Below are 19,262 nucleotides of genomic sequence, written 5' to 3'. Positions count from 1 at the left end.
GACTAATGGTTGTTTAGTCTTCAACACAGGAGTATGATCTAGTGCAAGCAATTTCTTCTTATGAGCAATTTGTCTCAAGATTTCTTCTACTTAGTTCAGTTTGAAACAGATTTTATGGCTGACTCATTCCATATAAAGAAAAATCTCAGCCAATGAATTGCCTGAAGCTGTTTTGGAGTAAACAGCATTGCAAAGGCTTCATCTGTCTTTTTGAAAACCTTACGGATTTTTTCTAGTCATGAACCTCAGTGCTGTTGGATAATTAGCAGACAGAGATGGAGTTTATCTTGACTTTGCACCTCAGAGAAATTTTTCATCACATCCTTGTCCAGCAGCTCATCCTGGGGTGTGGCTGTCCCCCTGCCCACATTTGGCACCCAGCTGGGCAGAGGGCTGGGAGTTTCATCCCAACCCTCCTGCCCAGAAAGGCACCACTGCTCACAACTGCCTGCTTCAGAGCCTGCTCTGAGCCCTGTGAGAAACAGCATGTTTCCTGCCCAGCTGCATCAGGGACAAAATTTGTGACACAGGTCTGCTGTAGAGAAGCAAGTGCTCAGGTGTGACTGAGCTTCAGAAAATTGTATCTAAAGTAAATTTCTTTTTAGTAAGCATTTAATCAGTTTTTTTATTGCACTGTACCATGCATAGAAGAGGATGTCTTCTATCATTAATGTTTTAATTCACTAATTATTTTACAAACATCGAGCATATTTCCAATCCGAAGCTCCAGCCCAAACTACTCAGTTTCCAGGACTATGCACTGAGTTAATTCTATATCCATTTACATCAGTTTGAGATATATTTTACATATAACATAATATAAGTCATATATCATTAACATATCATAGATAACATATGTATAATCTTCGCCATTCATTTACATACATATGCATTTATATCTTTAATCTGGATGTTTTGGCTGCTTCCTCAGCCTGCTCCTCTGAACCCGACAATACCACAGACGTCTTATGAAGATTTTCTTCCCCTTTACTGTAACCCTGGTGGCATTGTCCCACTTAGAGATTTTTCAGAAAAAGAGATGTGAAAAAATGTATTCCATCAGTCACATTCCCACATTTTCCATTGCTTCCACTGCACATCTCTAACATGGAGATGTACTTTCAGGCATGCTGAGCTTTCAGTGCTTTAGTTTCCATTAATACTTACAAGGAAGTGAACACAAAAAGAAACCACTAAACAAGTAAACGCTTACTGATGGAAAGGCATGGATTTGTAATGGAAAAAAGGAATCTGATGTCTATTTTCTAGGCTGAAAGACAGGGAGCTACTCCTGTTTTCACACACAGAGCCAGTGTTCCCAGCTGCTGTGTCTGGAGCAGGGTCTAGCTCAGGCAGAAATGGAGTTTTGCTGAAAAGAAGCCAAAGTATCTTTTGTGTTTGGCTGCTGGACAGCTGTGTTGTTCCTTCAAAGATGGTCTGTGTCAACAAACCAGCCAGCCTACACAGAGTTGTCTGCCTTGAGAGCACTGAGCAGTCAGCCTCAGCCTGGCCCTGCTTACACCATGAGCTGCACTGCCCCTCAAGTGTCCTCAGTAAATGGTCAACATGACAGATGTGCAGTGATGCTGTGGGAGGTGTTTTCAACATGCCAGTGAAACAAGAAGAGTGCTCCTTTCAACTCTTCTGCTTTCATGAAAGACTCAGAAAGACACAAGAGAACCACGGGCTGTGATACAAAGCAATGAGGTTTGTGGAGAGCAGCATTGCCCCCTGCTCTCAGCATTACAGTCTCTGGCTTATGGGGAGGAGCAGCCTTTTGTAGCAGTTCTTTGAGCAGCTGGTGTGAGCCAAGGCACAGCATTCAGGGAGCTTTCTGGATGGTGTAGCATGCTGCTCCATATCCTGGCTGGGACTGAAAGTGAGGAGTGTAGCCTGTGTAGCCTGGAGAGATGCTGGACAGATGGAGGCAGCAGGAGAAATCCATCCAGGCAAAGCAGAGCTGCAGGCAGGCCCTGCAGGAGTACAGGCTCCAGCCAGGAGCTGCCAGGCAAGCTTTGCTCTCTGCATCAAAGTGGAGAGGCATGGAAAATTAATCTCACTGGCCCAGTAGATCTGAACAAACCTGGTGAGGCCTGGGGATGCAGGGATGGCATAGCTATGCTTTAACCCACTCTTCCCATGACTACTGCAACAGAAGGCAGAGGTGTCTTCTCAGAATCCTCCCCAGGTTCTTCACTGCCTGTCACTGAGCCCTATTGGCCCTTCCTGGTGCTCAGTGGAAACAAGGCATCCATCAACTGGGAAAGCCTTCAACAATCAAAATTAGTCTCCTGTGGGAACATCAATGGAATAGGCTCCCTTCACCGTGCACTGAAGCAGCATATACGTGGCATGCTTCTTTCTGTGCTGTCACAAGAACTGTCAGAGAGGAAAAGGTGAGATTTTAAACTCCTTGCAGAATCAGACCAATCCCAGCAGCCTTCCAGCTCTGTTAGATGCTTTGATGGGGACTCAGTTTTGTCAAAGTTGTATCTCTGGCAGATATTCCCTCCTCAGAGAGGGCTGAAGGCAAATATGCAGAGATGTGCCAACATCTCTGATTGCAACAAAAACCAATAGTGTTTTGGAAAATCTGACTTGGATTAGTTAGTAGAGAGGCTGGCAGAGATAGACTGAATTCTAGCTGTTATTTTCCAAATCCAACTTTCCTCTGAATGCAAACACTCAATTTAGCTGCACTAAATGTGCACATTATGCAAGTGATGGGTAAGAGTTATGTTGGCTTAAGACAGTTTTATCACTTTGTAGTGAACAATTAATTTTTCTATAAATCTTGAAAGATAATTAATTGAATTAAAATACAATACTGTCTTAGTATTTCTAACTACAGACCTGAATGGAGGGAGTAGTTGCCTCATTACTACTGATCTCCTACATCAACTCACATAAATTGCAGATTTTGAAATGAAAGAATATTTAGCCAAAGCTTTGTCAAGGATTTAGGCTGACACAAGAACTTTCACAGCTATATCTTGCTTGTTCAGAAATGAACAGAAACTTGTGCTCTCCTGCTGTTGATAAGGGCAGTAGAACAGAACAGCATTTACTCTTATCAAGGACAGTGGAACACAACAGCACAGCTTTGGAGAAACAAATAAAGGATGTAAGTCAGGCAAACAGAAGTCAAGCAGGCAACAAACTGCAAGCAGGATGCCAGCTCAGCTCTGCAAGGCTGACAAAACAGAAGTTAGGCAAAAAAACAACATTGCATTTACCCAAAAGCAGGGGTTGAAGAATAGCCACCTAAAATGGACACCAGAAGTTGAAGACTGTTATAAATGATCAGACAGAAATCCAAATTAATAAATGCGAAAGATTTTATTTCCGTGATCAAAATAAGGTCCTCAAAAACCACAGTCAAAGAGACGGCGTCGAGCCCGGGATCGGCACTGGGTGAACCTGGATCCGACCTCTGTCACAGGGGATCTCCCTCTGTTCATGAATGCCACTTCCAGCGGGGCTGTTTTATTCAGTTTTTATGCCTAAGGCAGAGATGCCCTGATTTCCTTTGTAACCTCACATTTGTATGACAGTTTCTAACCGCTGTTTCCTGACTAGTGGCAGGCGCTGATCGCTGATTGTGTCAGGGGAAGTTGCATATTCAGATATAAGTTCCTTGGTAACTTTGCTTATCTTGATTGATGGTATCTACCAAGCGATGATCACCCTTGGGTGTTCCCTGGTGGCTCCAGAGGAAGCCCATCTCTGTGCTGGCCACCTTCTTTCATTGGTAAACGAAGCATTGTTCTCCTGCTGCTTCAAGGAGTTTTGAAATTCCATAGTTATTTGTCTCTATGCTGCTTGTGGTCAGAGACTCTGATTTTACAATTTTTATAGTATACATGGTCCCCTAAGCATGAATTATTTTATAACATATATTACAAAGATGGACCCCAAAGAACCATGTAAGGGATCCTGGTAAGATGTGTGACTGTGTAAAATAAAGCCAAGGAAGCGGGATAGCTAATTTCTGGCCAATTTCAGTATCAGTGTGAAGTAAGCTGGCCCTTCCAGGGCCTCAGCAGCTCCATCATCCTCTTGGAGCCTTGGCCCAGAGCCACACTGAGCACACTTGGCTCGACTGAACAACTCCAAAAGCACTGAGGAACCCCAGCCCTGACTGCCTGTACAGCCAAAGAGCAATCTGCTTCCCAGCCCTCACCTATGCCCACAAGGTGGTTATTGCTACATTGGATGTTCAACATCTCAGTGTATAATTTTGCATGACATTGCCAGCAGCACCACTTTTCTTCAGTGTCTTCCAGGAGAAAAATAGAAATGAACACTTTCTGGGAGAACTGCAGAAAAAAACCCCACAGGTCAGTCAAAAACACATGGGGAGGAGGTGGTATTAGGGCAAATGCAGCTGCCTTTTGTGGGGTCCTGAACTGCTGTTCTGCAGCACAGGCACAGATGAGATAATAATGGAATTATCACAGAATCACTGAGGTTTGAAAAGCCTTCTGACACCATCAAGTCCGGTTGTTAACTCACCACTGTCTGGGCCACCACTGAACCACATCCTCCTCTCGAGGAATCCATTCAGTGCCAGAGCTGGTGGTGCAGCTGCAGGGACAGCTGCAGATTGAACTCCCTCAAGGGAGGCTGGGAAATGCCAACCCTGTGCATAATAAAGGGCACTGGATTTGTGGCCCAGCCAGGTGCTCAGACAATGCAAGAGCTGAGGACTAGGGAGGAAGAGCCAAGACTTGCACAAGCTTGGACTGTGAGGGGATAAAAGCCCAGGAGTCCTTTGTTGGGCTGCTCCTTGGTGGCACCAGCTTGTTATAAATGATCAATCGAAAGCTAATGTAATATATGGTAGGGATAATTCATGCTATTAATGTATGGTATAAAATATTGTGAAATCCAAACCATGTCTTTTGACCACCCCGGCCGGGAGCAGCTGTGTTATTTAGATTCAACTAGTTCCCAGACACAAGTTAAGATAATGATCTACGCCTTAAGGTAAGAATAGAAGATTCCAGGGCGATGATAGCTGGCTTGCTGGGTTGTCCAGAGCCACCCAAGAGTGATTATCGCCCTGCAGATTGCATCTATCGAGATAGTCAGCGGGGGGCCAACCTGATACAGCTGAATACACGGCTCCTCCTAAACCAATGGCACACCTGGACTCAGCCTTTGTCCACCTCTGCACATGGAAAGCAACAGCCATGCATGTGAAGAGACACAAAGGAAATTTGGTCATCTTTGCCTCGGGCAGAATAAACTGTATAAAACCTCACCGAGCAAAGCAGCAAGCGTGAACAGGGAGACTGACACTCGAGGGGTCAGATCCAGGTTCACCCAGCGCCGATCCCGGGCTCGACGCTGTCTCTTTGGCTGTGGTGGTTTCAATGATCGAACTTCGGTCTCGCAGACAAATTAATAAATCTTTGTGTGGTATATGGTAGGGATAATTCATGCTATTAATGTATAAAACATTGTAAGATCCAAATTATGTCTTTTGACCACCCTGGCCAGGAGCAGTGTCTTATTCATATACATCTAGTTCCCAGACTATGCTGAGATAACATTGGGCTTTTTAATGTAAGAATAGAAGCTTCCAGGGTGATAATGACCGGCTTCCCCGGGTCTCTGGGACCAGTCAAGAGTGATTATTGCCTCGAAGATTACATCTACCACAATGATTGACAGCGCTACCCTGATACATGTGAATGCTGACTTCCCCGAAGTTCTCTGACAACATCTAGACACCTGGACTGGATCTTTGTCTACCTCTGCACATGTAAAGCCCTGGTTCTGCATGTGAAGAGACACAAAGAACATTCCACACAAAGAACATTCGGTCATCTCTGCCTTGGGCAGAATAAACTGTATAAGAGCTTGCTGCGCGAAGCAGCATTTGTGAACAGGGGAGACTCTGACATTCGGAGGTCAGATCCGTGTGTTCACCCAGCACCGAACCCAGGCTCAACGCTGACCCTTGGCTGTGGTGGTTTTTGACGACTGAAATTCGGTCTCATGGACAAATTAATAAATCTTTGCTAAATTTTTCTTTTAAGTTTGGCTCACGATTTGATAATTTCTAACACTAATTTATCAAAAAATGAGAAAAGATTTATTTATCTTTTTCCACAACCAAAATACGGTCGTCAAAACCACCACAGCCAAAGAGACAGTGTTGAGCCTGGGTTCGGTGCTGGGTGAGCCTGGATCCGACCTCTATCACATCGGACCCTTCCCCGTTCATGAGAGCCACTTCTAGTGGGGATGTTTTATACTGTTTATTATGCCTGAGGCGGAGGACTCCAAGTTTCTTTTGTAACTCTGCTTCAGAGTTGGTTCTTTCACTGTGCAGAGCTGGACAATCGCTGTTTCCTGGTTGATAGCCAGTGTTGATTGAATCCCAGGAAGTCGCGTATTCACACGTATCTTTCTGTTGACTCCTGCTATCTTGATCGATGTTATCAACAGGGCAATGATCGCTCTTAGGCGTCTTTGGATGTGATCATCACGCTGGGTGTGTCTATTCATAAGCTAAATGCCGATGGTTATCCTGCTGCCTTCAGGAATTTCGGAGTTCAAATAGAGTCTGCCTCTCAGGCTGCTTGTGGCCAGAGACTCGTTTGGATTTTACAATCTTTATAAAATACATTATTTTATAGCATGAATTGTTTCTCAACATATATTACAAGCTCAACCTGTTTCTCTGTTAGTGTGCAGGAAATAAATGGCTTTATGGAACAAGACATCTGAGACTCCCATGGGAAACCTGGTGTTGAACTGCTGAGAAAGCTGGTGTGCCCGTGAGAGTGGGGAGTGCAGGGAGTCAAGCAGGGCACGCCCCAGCTCACTGGAGCTGCTGCTGCTGCAAAGGGGCTCCAGTGCCAGCAGTTAAAGTCACTGGTGGTGGAGTGTGGAGAGCCTGGTTCAAGTATGCCTTAAAGAAATATAGAAGCCTGCTGTAAAAGCAGCCTTTCCCAGGCTTGATCCTGTAAATAATTAGGTTCTCAGCTACCTTCTATATAAACAACAAGTTTCTCAGGCCGTTCTGTCCTTGGCTGCTACTGGGAGCAGAGAGTCAGTCTGAGAACAGAGATGAAAGTTTTGAGAACTCTTCATATCATGGTGGGAACACTGATCTTGGTCTCAGTAAACTCACTTCAGGTATTGTGAACAAAAGGAGGAGCTGAAGTTTTCTCTACAGCCTGTCAGGAACTCAGATTTTGCAATATGCATGAACTTAATTAACACGGTTATAAAAAGTGATGGATTGATGAATAAACCGGAGTCAGATGCGAAAAATCAACAATGGTGGTCGCTCCCTCACTTCGACATAATGGTGACCCCAACGTGATATTGCGGCACCACGTGGAGTTGGAAAACGGGTCAGGTCCTATGCAGCGGGGCGGCAGGAAGACGCAATAAAGGGATAAAAAAGAAGCTGATACGCGTCGTGTGCCTCGGGTGATCGTAAAAGACGAGCCCGACTGATACGTGCGGCACAAAGCCTAGAAAGAGCTGCAAAAACCCGCTATTTAGAGGTAATGGAAAGGCAAGTCGCATATGATCTTTTATTTGCTTTTTTACAAAAGAGACAGATTAAGGGGATGAATTTGCAAAAGGCTTTAACGGGACTTTGGACTGATAGCTATGCTAAAAGGGTTTTCCTTATCCTCCATATGGTTTACGACTTAACGGGATGGCGTGAATTCGGTGATTTATCATGGGAGAGAAGTAAACCTGTCAAGACGTTGAGCAGCCGCGCCGAGCGACCGCCTGTAGTGCTGCGCTGTAGCGGCGATAACAAAGGCAGCGGCGGGGGGAGGCCGTGCCGCGCGGCGGGAACCGAGCTGAGCCGCGGGAGAGCGGCGGGAGCCGCCGCGGGAGACGAGAGCGGCGGGAGCCGCGCCACGCCCAGCAGCACCAGCAGTACCAGCACCAGCAGTGCCGCGAGCATGCCGAGCCTGGCCCCAGCGGGAGCCGAGCGGAGCCGCCGCCACGCCGTGAGACCATAAGTTTTTTTCGCCCGCTCCGACATCGCAGGGAGCCGAGCAGTGCGGCGGGAGCGACCCGGCCAGCAGTAGCTGCAGCAGAGTCAACCTGCCGGCAAGTAAACAAAGAGCCCACCGCGGGGGGAGCGGGGCCGCCGCGGGGGGAGCAGCCGTGCCAGCGCCAGGCAGCCACCACCAGCACCCCAGCGCAGAAGAAGCCGCGCCGAGCTCAGCGCGGGGGGGCTCGGTCCCCCTTCCGACACGCACGCCGCGAGACCAAATTAACTCTTGGTAGCTCTGCTCTAATTTTAAGCTACTTAAATCTGTTATCTTAGTTTATATGTATTTCATACTCATTCTCATAAGCTTTGGGTTTTTTCCTTTCCTGCTCAGATATGTGAAAACTCCTCTTACACACAGAAGAGGTAGACTGCAAATTAGTAGTAAGATAGTCACACCTTTTACCTTTCCTTGCTGCTACAAACAGGGCCTTAGCTATGAGGGGCCCAGGGCTGGAGTGCACTGGGCTAAAGCTCCTAGGCCCTCTCTCTCTCTCTTGTCTGTTCAGTTTCTGTTCTCAGACTGACTGTCTGCTCCCAGTAGCAGCCAAGGACAGAACGGCCTGAGAAACTTGTTGTTGATATAGAAGGTAGCTGAGAACCTAATTATTTACAGGATCAAGCCTGGGAAAGGCTGCTTTTACAGCAGGCTTCTATATTTCTTTAAGGCATACTTGAACCAGGCTCTCCACAGTGGAGGAGTGACTGCCAGAGAGTCTTGGGAATGGGTCAGACTGGGCAGTTTCCTTAACACCCAGCTGCCCCATCCACACATTTTTTGAACACTTCCAGGAGTGATTACTCCAACACTGCCCTGGGCAGCCTGTTCCAATGCCTGACTATCATTTTAGTGAAGAAATTTTCCCTGATATACAATCTAGTCCTCCCTTGGTAGAAACTTGAGGCCATTTCCTCTTATCCTGTCACTTGTTGCCAGACAAAAGAGCCTGGCTCCACCCTCCTGTCAGGGAGTTGCAGAGTTTCACCTGAGCCTCCTTTTCTCCAGGCTGACTCCCTCCAGCTCCCTCAGCCACTCCTCATGATCTTGTGCTGCAAACCCTTTCCAGCTGTGTTGCTCTTCTCTGGATAAACTCCAGCACTTAATCCATGTGGACAACATTAAGGACTGTAGGGACCATCCACACTAGATAGCCTAAAAGCAGCTTCCTGGGTGAGAGAGCCAGGACAATGATTTACAGTGGTGTGGCAGGAAATTCCCCTCTTTCTACCTCTGTTCAAACTAGCTCATCTAGTTTACATAATCCCTAAAAATGTAAACAGCAGTATTGATATTTCTGCTTATAGTGCCTGCACAAGTCCATGCTTATCTCCTCTTCCTTCCTCTCTAGCTCTTGGTAGCCCAAGCAAGTTCAAAGGTATTACAAAGAGCTGGAATTATGCTTGGTATTGTGCAAGAAGGGGCAGACATTACTTGTCATGGTACTATTTAATGGCTTTTATATGAAAAAGTATCTATATGAAACAAAAGTTAAATATATGTAATTAAAAAATTGTCCAATTAGAATAAGGTTGGTGGGGTGTAATACACATTGTAGGGGTGTGCCCAAGGGACAAGCTACTTAAAAGCCAAGGTCCATTCAGAGCCAAGCTGAGAAGGCACAGCTGGAGACAGACACCTTCCTGTAAGGGAGGCAGGGAGGAGGGCACTGGGCTGAGCAGCAATGACGCTTTCCAAGGCTGGGCTGGGGCTCCCAGGTGAGGCTGGCCTGGCCATTCGGGCCTCCCTGGGTAGGCTCAGCTCCACCACGGGGCCATCTCAGCCAGGCTGGCTTGAACCCAGTGATCACTGAGTGCACACTTCTGAAGAGGCATCTCAAAGAAAATCCCGATCCTCGTAGGGAGGCACAGTCAATACAGCTGGTGTGGTCTGCCTGAACTGCCGTTTGCTCCAAGACTTGTTCAAGGGCAAAGACCACAGGATGGCACCAGAAACCAGGGCACAGGCTAGGTTTGGGAAATACCTCGATCCTAAATGTTTAGGGTAAGGCCCCACCGAGGGTAAGGTGAGAGGCCCTTGAAATGCCACACTACTCCGGGAAGGGAGTGCTTCCACTTGGAGACGTCCCTAGAAAGGGGGAAAGGCAGGAGGAGGTGGAGGATAGCACGCGGCCTCCGCGGAGCGCTGCCAGACAGGCAGCGAGCTTGCTATGGGACGGGTACGGCTGCGGCCCTCGAGCGGGGACGGAGGGACAGCCGTGCTAACAGGAGGTCACCCTACCGAGCCACGGCAGCACCGGCGTAGTCCCGAGCCCAAACGGCACGGCTCCGCCCGCGGTGCCCTCACGGCCGGGGCGGGGCTGGGACGGGCCCGGCAGCGTGCACAGCGAGGCGGCGCCATCTGCCGGCGGGAGGGGGAAGCTGCGAGAGGCGCCGCCCGAGGGCGGTGGGGGGCGGCGCCATGTTGTTTGTAGTCCCGACCCCGCGCAGGGGCGGCTTCCGCGCAGGCGCAGAGAGCTCCGTGCCGCGGCGGGCGGAGTGCGGAGGTACCGCGGTCCAGGTGAGTCCCAGGCCGGCCCCGCCGGGATCCCCCCCGCACCCGCGGGACCCCGCGGAACCGCTGCGGCTCCGAGACGCGCGGCTGCCCCTGGGCAGCAGGTGCCACGCGGCAGCGGCGGGCGGGCCGGAGTCAATAGCAACCGCGCCCGCGGGCGCTGTGTGTCCCGCCGCGCCCCGGCGCCGGCGGGGGTGATTTCGCCGCGAGGGGGGTTGGTGCCGCCGCCGTCCCCCGCCGAGACGCGCCGCTGAGGGAGGGGGGCTCAGCGCAGCCCGGCGCCGCTGTGAGGCGCCGGCCCAGGGACCCGCTCCCCCCGCAGGAGTGGGAAATGATCCTCGTCACGCCGGGCTGCGCTGGGAGTGGGGGAAACGCCTCGGAAGTGCCTGAGGTTATTGCGGAGATGGCTTTTTCATGTAAATAACGGACGGGAGTGCGTCGGGCGTTCTGATTTCTTTCAATTTACAGCTTTTCTTTATGGTATTCAGATCTCAGAATTCTCGTTTGTATTATTTAGTTCGGACAACGCAGACTGGGTGTTTATCTTTAATTCGCCCCAGCCTTGTAGGGATATGAATGGGAAGGGAATAGCTTTTGAAGGTTTTCGTTGGCTTGATGCATCATGTCTCTTTTTTTCTGTTAATGAATATTTTGTATTTAGTGTAAGTCACAAGGAGTAATTAAATACGTTGTCTCGAAATCAGAGGCTTCTGCTACCTTGAAGACAATCATTGTAAAGGGCGCTACAGAAGATGGGGTGTTGCAGAACAAGCGAGGCTGTGAGCCCTGTCCCGCTGCCCGCCGGCTCTGGGGGTGTTGGAGCCGCTGTGCGATGGTGTCGGGATAAAGTACAGTCACAGCAGGAATTGCCGTGAGGTTGTGACTTGGTCACACGCGTGTTTGCTCCAGAGAACCGGAGCTGTCTGGTGAGGATCAGGGGGTTGCGTCTGGGAAATCCCGAGGAGTTTTTGTGTTTGAATACTGAGGTGATGAGAGGATGGGGGTTACAAGTGGAGAGGAGTGGAATACAAGTATGTAAGGCTGGGTTGGACAGGGCTCGGAGCAGACTGGTCTGGTGGAAGATGTCCCTGCCTGTGTCAGGTGGATTGGTATTGGGTGAGCTTTAAGGCCCCTCCCAACCCAGGCCATTCTATGAAGAATCTGGTTCTGCTTTGTGTGTCAGGCATGCTTGTGAGTTTCCCATGGTCAGAGGACTTGGAGGCTCATTGCTTTAGCTTCTGCTTTGCCTTGTCTGTAGAAACATTTGTCTTCCAAATGATGGAGCCTGGCAAACCAGGTGCAGCAGCAGCAGCAGAGCATCAGTCTGTGGGAAAAAGCAGAAAGGTGATGTAGAGTGAGGGAGCTCAATTTAAAATTAACATGGAAGTTTTCTAGCACAATAATTTCCTTGGGCTAGGCGAGCAGACCTTACCAGATGTCTCGCTTCGTGAACTGGGGCAGAGTACTGAAGAAGCAAAGTGATATCAGTAGGATTCATCTGGATTATTGGCCACTGGACCGGGAATTGTTGAGGGGCCTCAAGATGGGCAATGACTGTTCCAGTTTCAGTTATTTGGAATTTTGAGCCTTGTGTGACACACAAAGTACTGTGTCTTAGGGCAGCAGCTTCATGTGCCTTATATTTGCCTTGTATGAAGATGTTTGCAAAGGTAGAAGCTGGAAATATTACACAATGAAAATTAAACAGTATTATAGAATTAAAATTATACAACTGCTCGAAGCAGCATTATTGGAGCCTGTAAGTATATTCCTGGCTACTCATTTTCCATCTGAGGTTAAAAATTAATTGAAATTAATAAAGGTGTTTGATTTGGATTTTTCTAATCTCATCTTCAGAAACCCTCCAGTGTACCCATTTGCAGCTCTTATTTCACATTGGTCATACACAGTCCTCAGTGCTTGCTTTCCATTGGAAAGTGTAAGTGTAGTGGTACCTTTAGATTTCAGAAGTTTTATTGCATACAACATGTAGTATGATTCCTTAAAGATACGCTAGAAAATCTTTTTAGAGATACTTCTGAGAATTTTTTAAACATTCTTCTATGATATGCTCAAGGGAAGCATTACAGCAAAGTAGTAACATATAGGTATTTCAGTAAGAAGCACAAAAATATAATTGTAGTATAATTTAAAGATGAAAATAAAAACAAAAAAGAAAGCAATTCAGCTTTAAATTTTGGGGGGGATTGTTTTTATGTTTAAGAAGAGACTAGGGGTTTTAATTTTTAATTACTTCATTTTCATTCTCACAAACAGTATCTTAGTTTGTTCCTGGAAAATGGTGAAGCCAAACCCTCAGTTCTGTTTCCATAGGCAGTGCTGACACCATAACCCTCCCTGAGCAGAGCTTATCTTGTGCTCATTGTGTCAGCTGTGTCTTGGATAAAAGTACATATGTCAGTGCTGCCCGTGTTGGGCACTGTGCAGGGCTGGCTCAGGCTGTTTCAGTCTGTGAATATGATGGCCTGTTTTAACCTGGGATGGTTCCAGGAGCCTGAGGAGTGGTTTGGTAGCTTCCTTGTGTAATGTTGAAGACAGTGGTCCTGTTAGGTGTCTCACTACTCCTCAGTGGTTTCATCTTTATGTGGTTTGGGAGGAATAACAAAATCCTGTGTTGCTTCTCTCTGGGCATTCTCAGTGTCCTGGCCAGTCCGGCCCGTTGTTAAGCAGAGCAGTTGTGATTTGGTCCTGCTGTGAAAGGGTTGGGTAACTGTGCCTACTGCTGTGCAAAGCAGAGCTGATGAGAGGCTTCAATAACCTCACTTGGTTTTCAGGTCTGCTCTTGTAAATTCTGGATTATAAATGGAATTTATGGATTTTTAATGACCTTATTGATCACTCACCATTTTCTATCTGGTCATATCCCATTGTATTCTGTGACTGGTATAGCACCATTTATTATGGTAATCCAGTGAGTGCTGTGGGAAGCATGGAAGGAATAGCTCTGTTTTCATTTGGCTCTTGTCCTTTCCAGACTTGGATGCATTTCTGTATTTACAATGGGCCTAGTTCCCCAAAGGGGTTTTCCTTATTTACGTAATATAAAACTAGGAGAGGTTATAAATGTAATGTTTAATTTTAAAGTAACATTTACTGTTTGGTCATATATAAACCAGACTCTCTTTGTAGTTAGCAGATGGACTAAAGATGTGTAGCTGCACTATTTTTTCTGTCCACAAGAGCTGGAATTGTGGCTTTTACCTGTGTGTTTGAAAAGAGAAAGTAGGCAACCAGTTACTTCCTTTTCATCTCTGCTTTGGTGATGAAGCTGTGTGTTACATCTTAAACTGATCAAAAGACTGGCTTCCATGCCAAAGGTGTGGTCACATATTCTTGCTATCTCTTGTACCACCTTCTGCATTTACTGGAGGTTTTCCTGACCCAGTTCAGTTTGCTGAATAATCAGAGTGCTAATCCAGCCCCTGTGTGTCCTCATCTCCCCAGAAGATCAGCTTTTGCCAGGTAAGTAAGCTGAGTGAGCTCAACAAAGGTCTGAGGAGTACCAGAGACATAATTGATTTTTGTCATGTAAGAACACTTATTTTTGGTCACTGTTAGAAAAGAGCAGATCATAAGATCAGGATGTGTAATATAAACCTTTGCCTGATGGCCCTCCTGTCTCTTGTCATTTGTAGGATATCAAGAGGTAGATGTTGTTTGCTTTTATTTTGTTCGTGATAAATGTACTTTTCTTCTGTGAACTAGCCCTTGTCTCCCATCCATTTAAATGTAAGGCACTGCCACATCCCAGGGGAGATTTTCCAGAGCACAGCATCACCTTGTAGGTGCTGACTACCTCTTTTTTTATTTTGAATTTGACAGTTGCTGGCTTAATTTCCTATCTCTTAGCTGTTGTATTGTTTGGACACAGTGAATAACTGATCTCAATTTACCTTCTCCATTCAGTTGATGATTTTACAGGTTTCTGTTGTATGTCACTGCAGCAATCTCTGTTTCCAGGCAGAAGAACCCTAGCCTCATTGATTATTTCTCATTTGTATTTTCAAACCTTGTTTTCTTTTAAAAAATATTTTCCTTTCCATTATGTTCCCTTGAAAGGAAGGAGCAGGCACTGCATCCAGGATTTAAGATGTAGCCATTCTATATTTTTATATGGTAGTTTCATTACTTATAATTTTCTAACATTATTTTTTCATGTGTTCAGTGTCTTTGAACTGATGCTTTAATCAATCTGTTGTGACTCCAGCAAGATTTTCTGAATGTTAATGGTCAGTTTGGAGCACACCACTCTATATGTGAAATAAGGACAATGTATCTTCAGACTGGAACTTTATTTGTGCTGAACTTAATCTGTTGTTTTATTTCTCCATTATAACTCTCAGAGGGTTTTCCTGCAGATCTTCAGCCAGCCTTTCTCTTTGTTCTCAGCATAGCTTGTATCCTCGGGAGACTTTCACTGCTCCTTGCCCGTTTTTCTGGACTTCATGAATACAGTTTATGGTAGAGTGCTGCAAAAGGCTCCTTGCAGTCTCTCTCCCTGGGAGGATTGGCACTTATGCCCCTCTGTGCTTTCAGCTGCGTGTTGGTGTTGGTGCAGGCCGGGCTCTCCCGCTCGGCTTTGCTGGAGCTGTCGATGTTGGCTCTCGGGGAAGGCTCTGCCTGCCCTGTGCCCTCCGTGAGCCCAGTCTGCAATCAGCTTGGGCTGAAAATGAGCCCAACAAATTACAAATTGATGCTGATTTAGTGGTGTTGTACTGGCAGTATATACACATGTGGGGGTTTAATTAGAATCAGTTCAGTCGGGTAAGTGCAGATCTGTGCTTGCTGCTGCTGACTGAAACTGCGACCTTATGGGCTGGGCTGCAGGCTGGTGTCTGTGCATGCACTTCCTAGTTCAGATGATCCCAATTGATGCTGTAGTTAGACTGACACAGCTTGGTGTATGAATTACACCTAGATCCTAATTCAGTTGATTTTGTGACTGTGTCTTTGATGGTTTCTCTGTGCTGAGGCAGATAACCAGTCTGACCCTGGGTTAACCTCTGGAATTCCTTAAACAAAGACGGTGATTAAGGAAGGGGTTTAGTGCATTATGGAAATTAATGAGGATCTAGTAATACTTTTTATCCTATATATGGACTTTATTGTAATTTATTTATAAGCATAATAAATACTTAAAAAATATAACTGGAAATTCACAAATTTTGCTGCTGATACCCTTATAGTGTGTTGTAGAATTATTTGGTGTCTGTGTACATTTAAGTTTTATAAATACAAAGGACATAGATCTTTATTGAAATTTCGGTTCTCTAAATTGATTTTTCAGATCTGTTCTTGAAAATTTGCCTGGATTCTCCAGTACTGTTGTCACATGTAGTAGTTTTCTGCTGAGGGTTTTTTTGGTCTGTTTTTGTGTGGAAACTGAAGTTAGGTGCTTGTGTTTTTAACAGTTTCTTTTCGCTGTGGTAGTTTTGGCTACTACTTAGCCAATAGAATCTGGGGGTGGGGGAATGAAATAACCTTCACATCGTGAAATAACCTTTCACAATGTGAATGTTATTTCTGCCTTTGCATAGGTAGAAAGAAAAGCTTGATTTGTGTAAGTGTGTAGTTTTATGACTCAGATTGGAAAAGGAGAGCTTGTTTCCAGATGGCAGATGTGACTTGGGGAGTGGTTTAAGTCTGCTTTTCTGTTCTGCCAGCTTACATGCTGCATGGTTTGTCTCTGCCTTGGTGGAGAACTAATACAACAGTGCTGGGAGTGCTGGGCAAGGACCAGCTGCTCAGTTGACAAAGAAGTGGTTTTAATCATTGTATAAGAGCTCTACATTTGCTATTTTGCTTATGCAGTTCATTCTGATATGGTTTTCCAGAAAGAAATGGCCCTTGTTACAAATTAAACTTCTTTTCTCCTTTAGTTTGATTGAAAAGGTTATCAAATACATATCATATGGCCCTCAGGAAAGGCCGTTAAGATTTTTTTTTTCTCATTTTACAATGCCTTTGGGCTTGATCCATTGGCTGACCTAAAGAAAGGCACAGAGTTTAGTGAAAATCTTCATGTGGATTAGCTGAGCCACAGAATAAAATTCTTGTTTCCTGACATGTTTTAAGTAGTTAATTGGAAGCATTCACTATTGGGGTAAAAAAAATCAGTGAGATTTTTTTTTTTATTACTTCTAGCAGTAGGTGGATGGAGCACTCACCAGGTGTTCCTGCCAATTCATGTTTATTAAACAGTCTGTGAGGTCGCTGGTCGGTGAGTGGCCTCTCTGCTCCATCCCCACACAGGTGAGCGTGGTCAAGTGCCTGTGGGGCTCCAGGACTGCTTTGGAGTTGAGAGCAGAACTGCGGGACCACCAGGCTGCTGGTTCAAAGTGAGGACATTATTCAGCATTTTAAACTGTGCAATGCCTATATCATGCAACCACTGTAGCTGCTGCTGTGGTGTTGTAAGAAACATAAGGAAGTCGTTGTTGCTTAGAAAATTGTCCATCAGGATGTGTCCTTGGTGAGTCCTTGGCTTGCCTGTGTCACCCGTGGTGCTGGGCTGTAGCCTGGCTTGTGTCCCTGGCTGTGATGTGACTTGGTGGTGTCGGGCACCACGCTAATTCGTGCTGTAGAACTGAATTATTGTAACTGAGGAGTTGGCATGATCTAGGGCTCTCAACTGACATTTTTCAGTTACTAACCTGTCATTGCCAAGATTTCAGCACAAATGTCTAAGTTGCAAAAGGGCTGGACTTTTCCAGCAGAGTGAATACAAAAGCACAGAGGGGGCTGTAGCTTTGTAGAAAAAGAGCTAATGGAGTAGTTCAGGTCACCTTTGCTTAGGTGTCATTCTGTTGTTTCCCACTGCCCCACTGAAGAAAAAGCAAGGCCTCCACCACAGGGAGGAGCAGCAATATGGGCTGTGTGCTGCAGAGATCCAGGTGAACCCCAGCCTGGGAATGCTGCCCTATGTGGTGGGGGTCTTGACATAAGAGAATAAAGGTTTAAAATTTTTTTTTTTGCCACAGTGAGCAGAACCATTGCCCAGATATTCAATTCCTTTTGGACACTTAATTTCTGTATTTGTAACTGCTTTAAATAGACTTGGAGCTCGTGGCTATCCTGCCCCTGGACTCAGTTGTGGGGTTGACCACATGAGGCAGGAGCCAGAGACAAGTTGCCTGTGATTTCAAGGGATCACAAAGTTTTTCTAAGCTTCTACTAAAATGCCCCAAACAACTCAAAGTATTTCCCACTGCCAGCCAAGCTTCAGGAAGCACCTCCATATGTGGATGAGCTCTGTTGCTCTCCAAATGCTTTTTTTCTGATCTCTTCAGCAGCAGTTCAAATCTTAAAAATATGAGCATTTCTCCTGTTTCCAACATGCAAAAGAGTTATTTATGTGGAATTGCAAAGTGTGATGCTTGCAGTTGGAGCTTTTGAAAAAACTTCAGGCCAGATTGTTTTTTGTTGTCCTGGTGTTTGAATATGTGCTTGTCTGGATGTATTGCATGTGGTCAGAGGATCTGTGACCAGACTCTTTGGTCATAGTAATTGCTGACTGATTTTTTGTGGCTGTGCTCCAAGGGAAGGAGCCATCTCAGGTCTGTGATGGTTACTCAGAGGTGTTACTTGCTTTAAAAATAGTTGACTGTACTGCAGCACTCCCTGTCACTCATCCACTGTTCCAGTTCTCACCCCGGACCTGCAAGGAAGTTGAAAATCTTTGCTGATCTGATTTCCTTGGGGGCTGTCCTGGTGCTTCTGAAATTCTGTGGTGGCATTCTGGGAAGCAGGTGGAGATGCAGGGATAAAAAATGCTGTCATACTTGATTGCCACCACCCCCCTGCCCAAATCTTACTTTCTGATATATCGATATACTTTGGGTGGAAAATGGAAGATTTTTTATGATTTAGTGTTTTAGTTATTGGACTGAATAATCTTAGAGATCTTTTCCAGTCTTAAGGACATGCCACCTTTCTGGTTCCCCTCTGGCCTGAGATAGTCATACCAAAGTAGTAACAGAGACTTCTTGTGCCTTTCTTAACCAAATGTTTTTTCCTGGTTTTGTTTGTTTGGTTTCCTATTGATGTAGACTATGTCTTCATTAATTCTTTGTAAATGCATAGGAATGTTGGCAATAGTTTCTGAATTTTAGGTCTGACAGGCCTGTATCCAGGTATTTGAGCAGTTCTTGAAATCTGGGAAACAGCAGTGTCAGCACCAGGGCAGCCTGGTCATGTGGACTTCAGAAGCTTCAAAAGAATAATGAACCCATCAAGCCCTTTGGATAGTGTGGAGCTTACACTGTGAGCAATGGCTTTTGATGTGACATTTGGTAGTAATGGCCTAAATGAAGTCTTCTCAAGGGGAATTCCAGGCTACTATAATTATATGTATGCTACACTCACACCAGTATAAAAATGTCTTTAAAACTATTTGCAGAGTTTACCAGTTGGTTTCTCAGGAGGGGGGGTCTGGTGCCTGTTCCTCATGAATGCATTCCATTTCTGGCAGTGGTTTTAGGTGTTAGATAATTATATTTCCTTACTGAACATTGTTTAAGGAGTCTGCCATTTTGCCTTTATTTTATTTTATTTTTTTTTTAACTGTGATATCCTGAAGGAAGCAGAATTTCTGTGGCAATTCCAGCAGCGCTGGGAGGCAGCGCAGGAGCAGCTTTTGGGAAGGGACAGTGAGCTCAGTGCTTGCGTCTCTTGATGCTGAGCTTCAGGAAA

The 19,262-nt window shown here is 45.9% G+C and overlaps 1 protein-coding gene across 5 annotated transcripts in view; it reads left to right on the top strand.

Moving 5' to 3' along the window:
• The first annotated feature begins 7,904 nt into the window (after positions 1-7,904).
• NDRG3 (NDRG family member 3) overlaps positions 7,905-19,262 on the top strand; it is a 60,852-nt gene continuing 49,494 nt past the window's right edge. For 2 of the 5 annotated variants that reach the window (XM_064730354.1, XM_064730352.1), the window contains exon 1: positions 10,472-10,556. The gene's annotated coding sequence lies outside the window, so the exon portion shown is untranslated. Of the gene's footprint in view, positions 8,095-10,458; positions 10,557-19,262 lie in introns of those variants that run through there. The other 3 variants (XM_064730356.1, XM_064730353.1, XM_064730355.1) reach the window with 3 other exon arrangements.

The sequence above is a fragment of the Zonotrichia leucophrys genome, chromosome 20 (assembly GCF_028769735.1).
Source record: "Zonotrichia leucophrys gambelii isolate GWCS_2022_RI chromosome 20, RI_Zleu_2.0, whole genome shotgun sequence".
NCBI classification, from domain to species: domain Eukaryota; kingdom Metazoa; phylum Chordata; class Aves; order Passeriformes; family Passerellidae; genus Zonotrichia; species Zonotrichia leucophrys.
The sequence above is the reverse complement of the archived record's forward strand: the minus strand, read 5'-3'. Positions and strand labels throughout refer to the sequence as shown.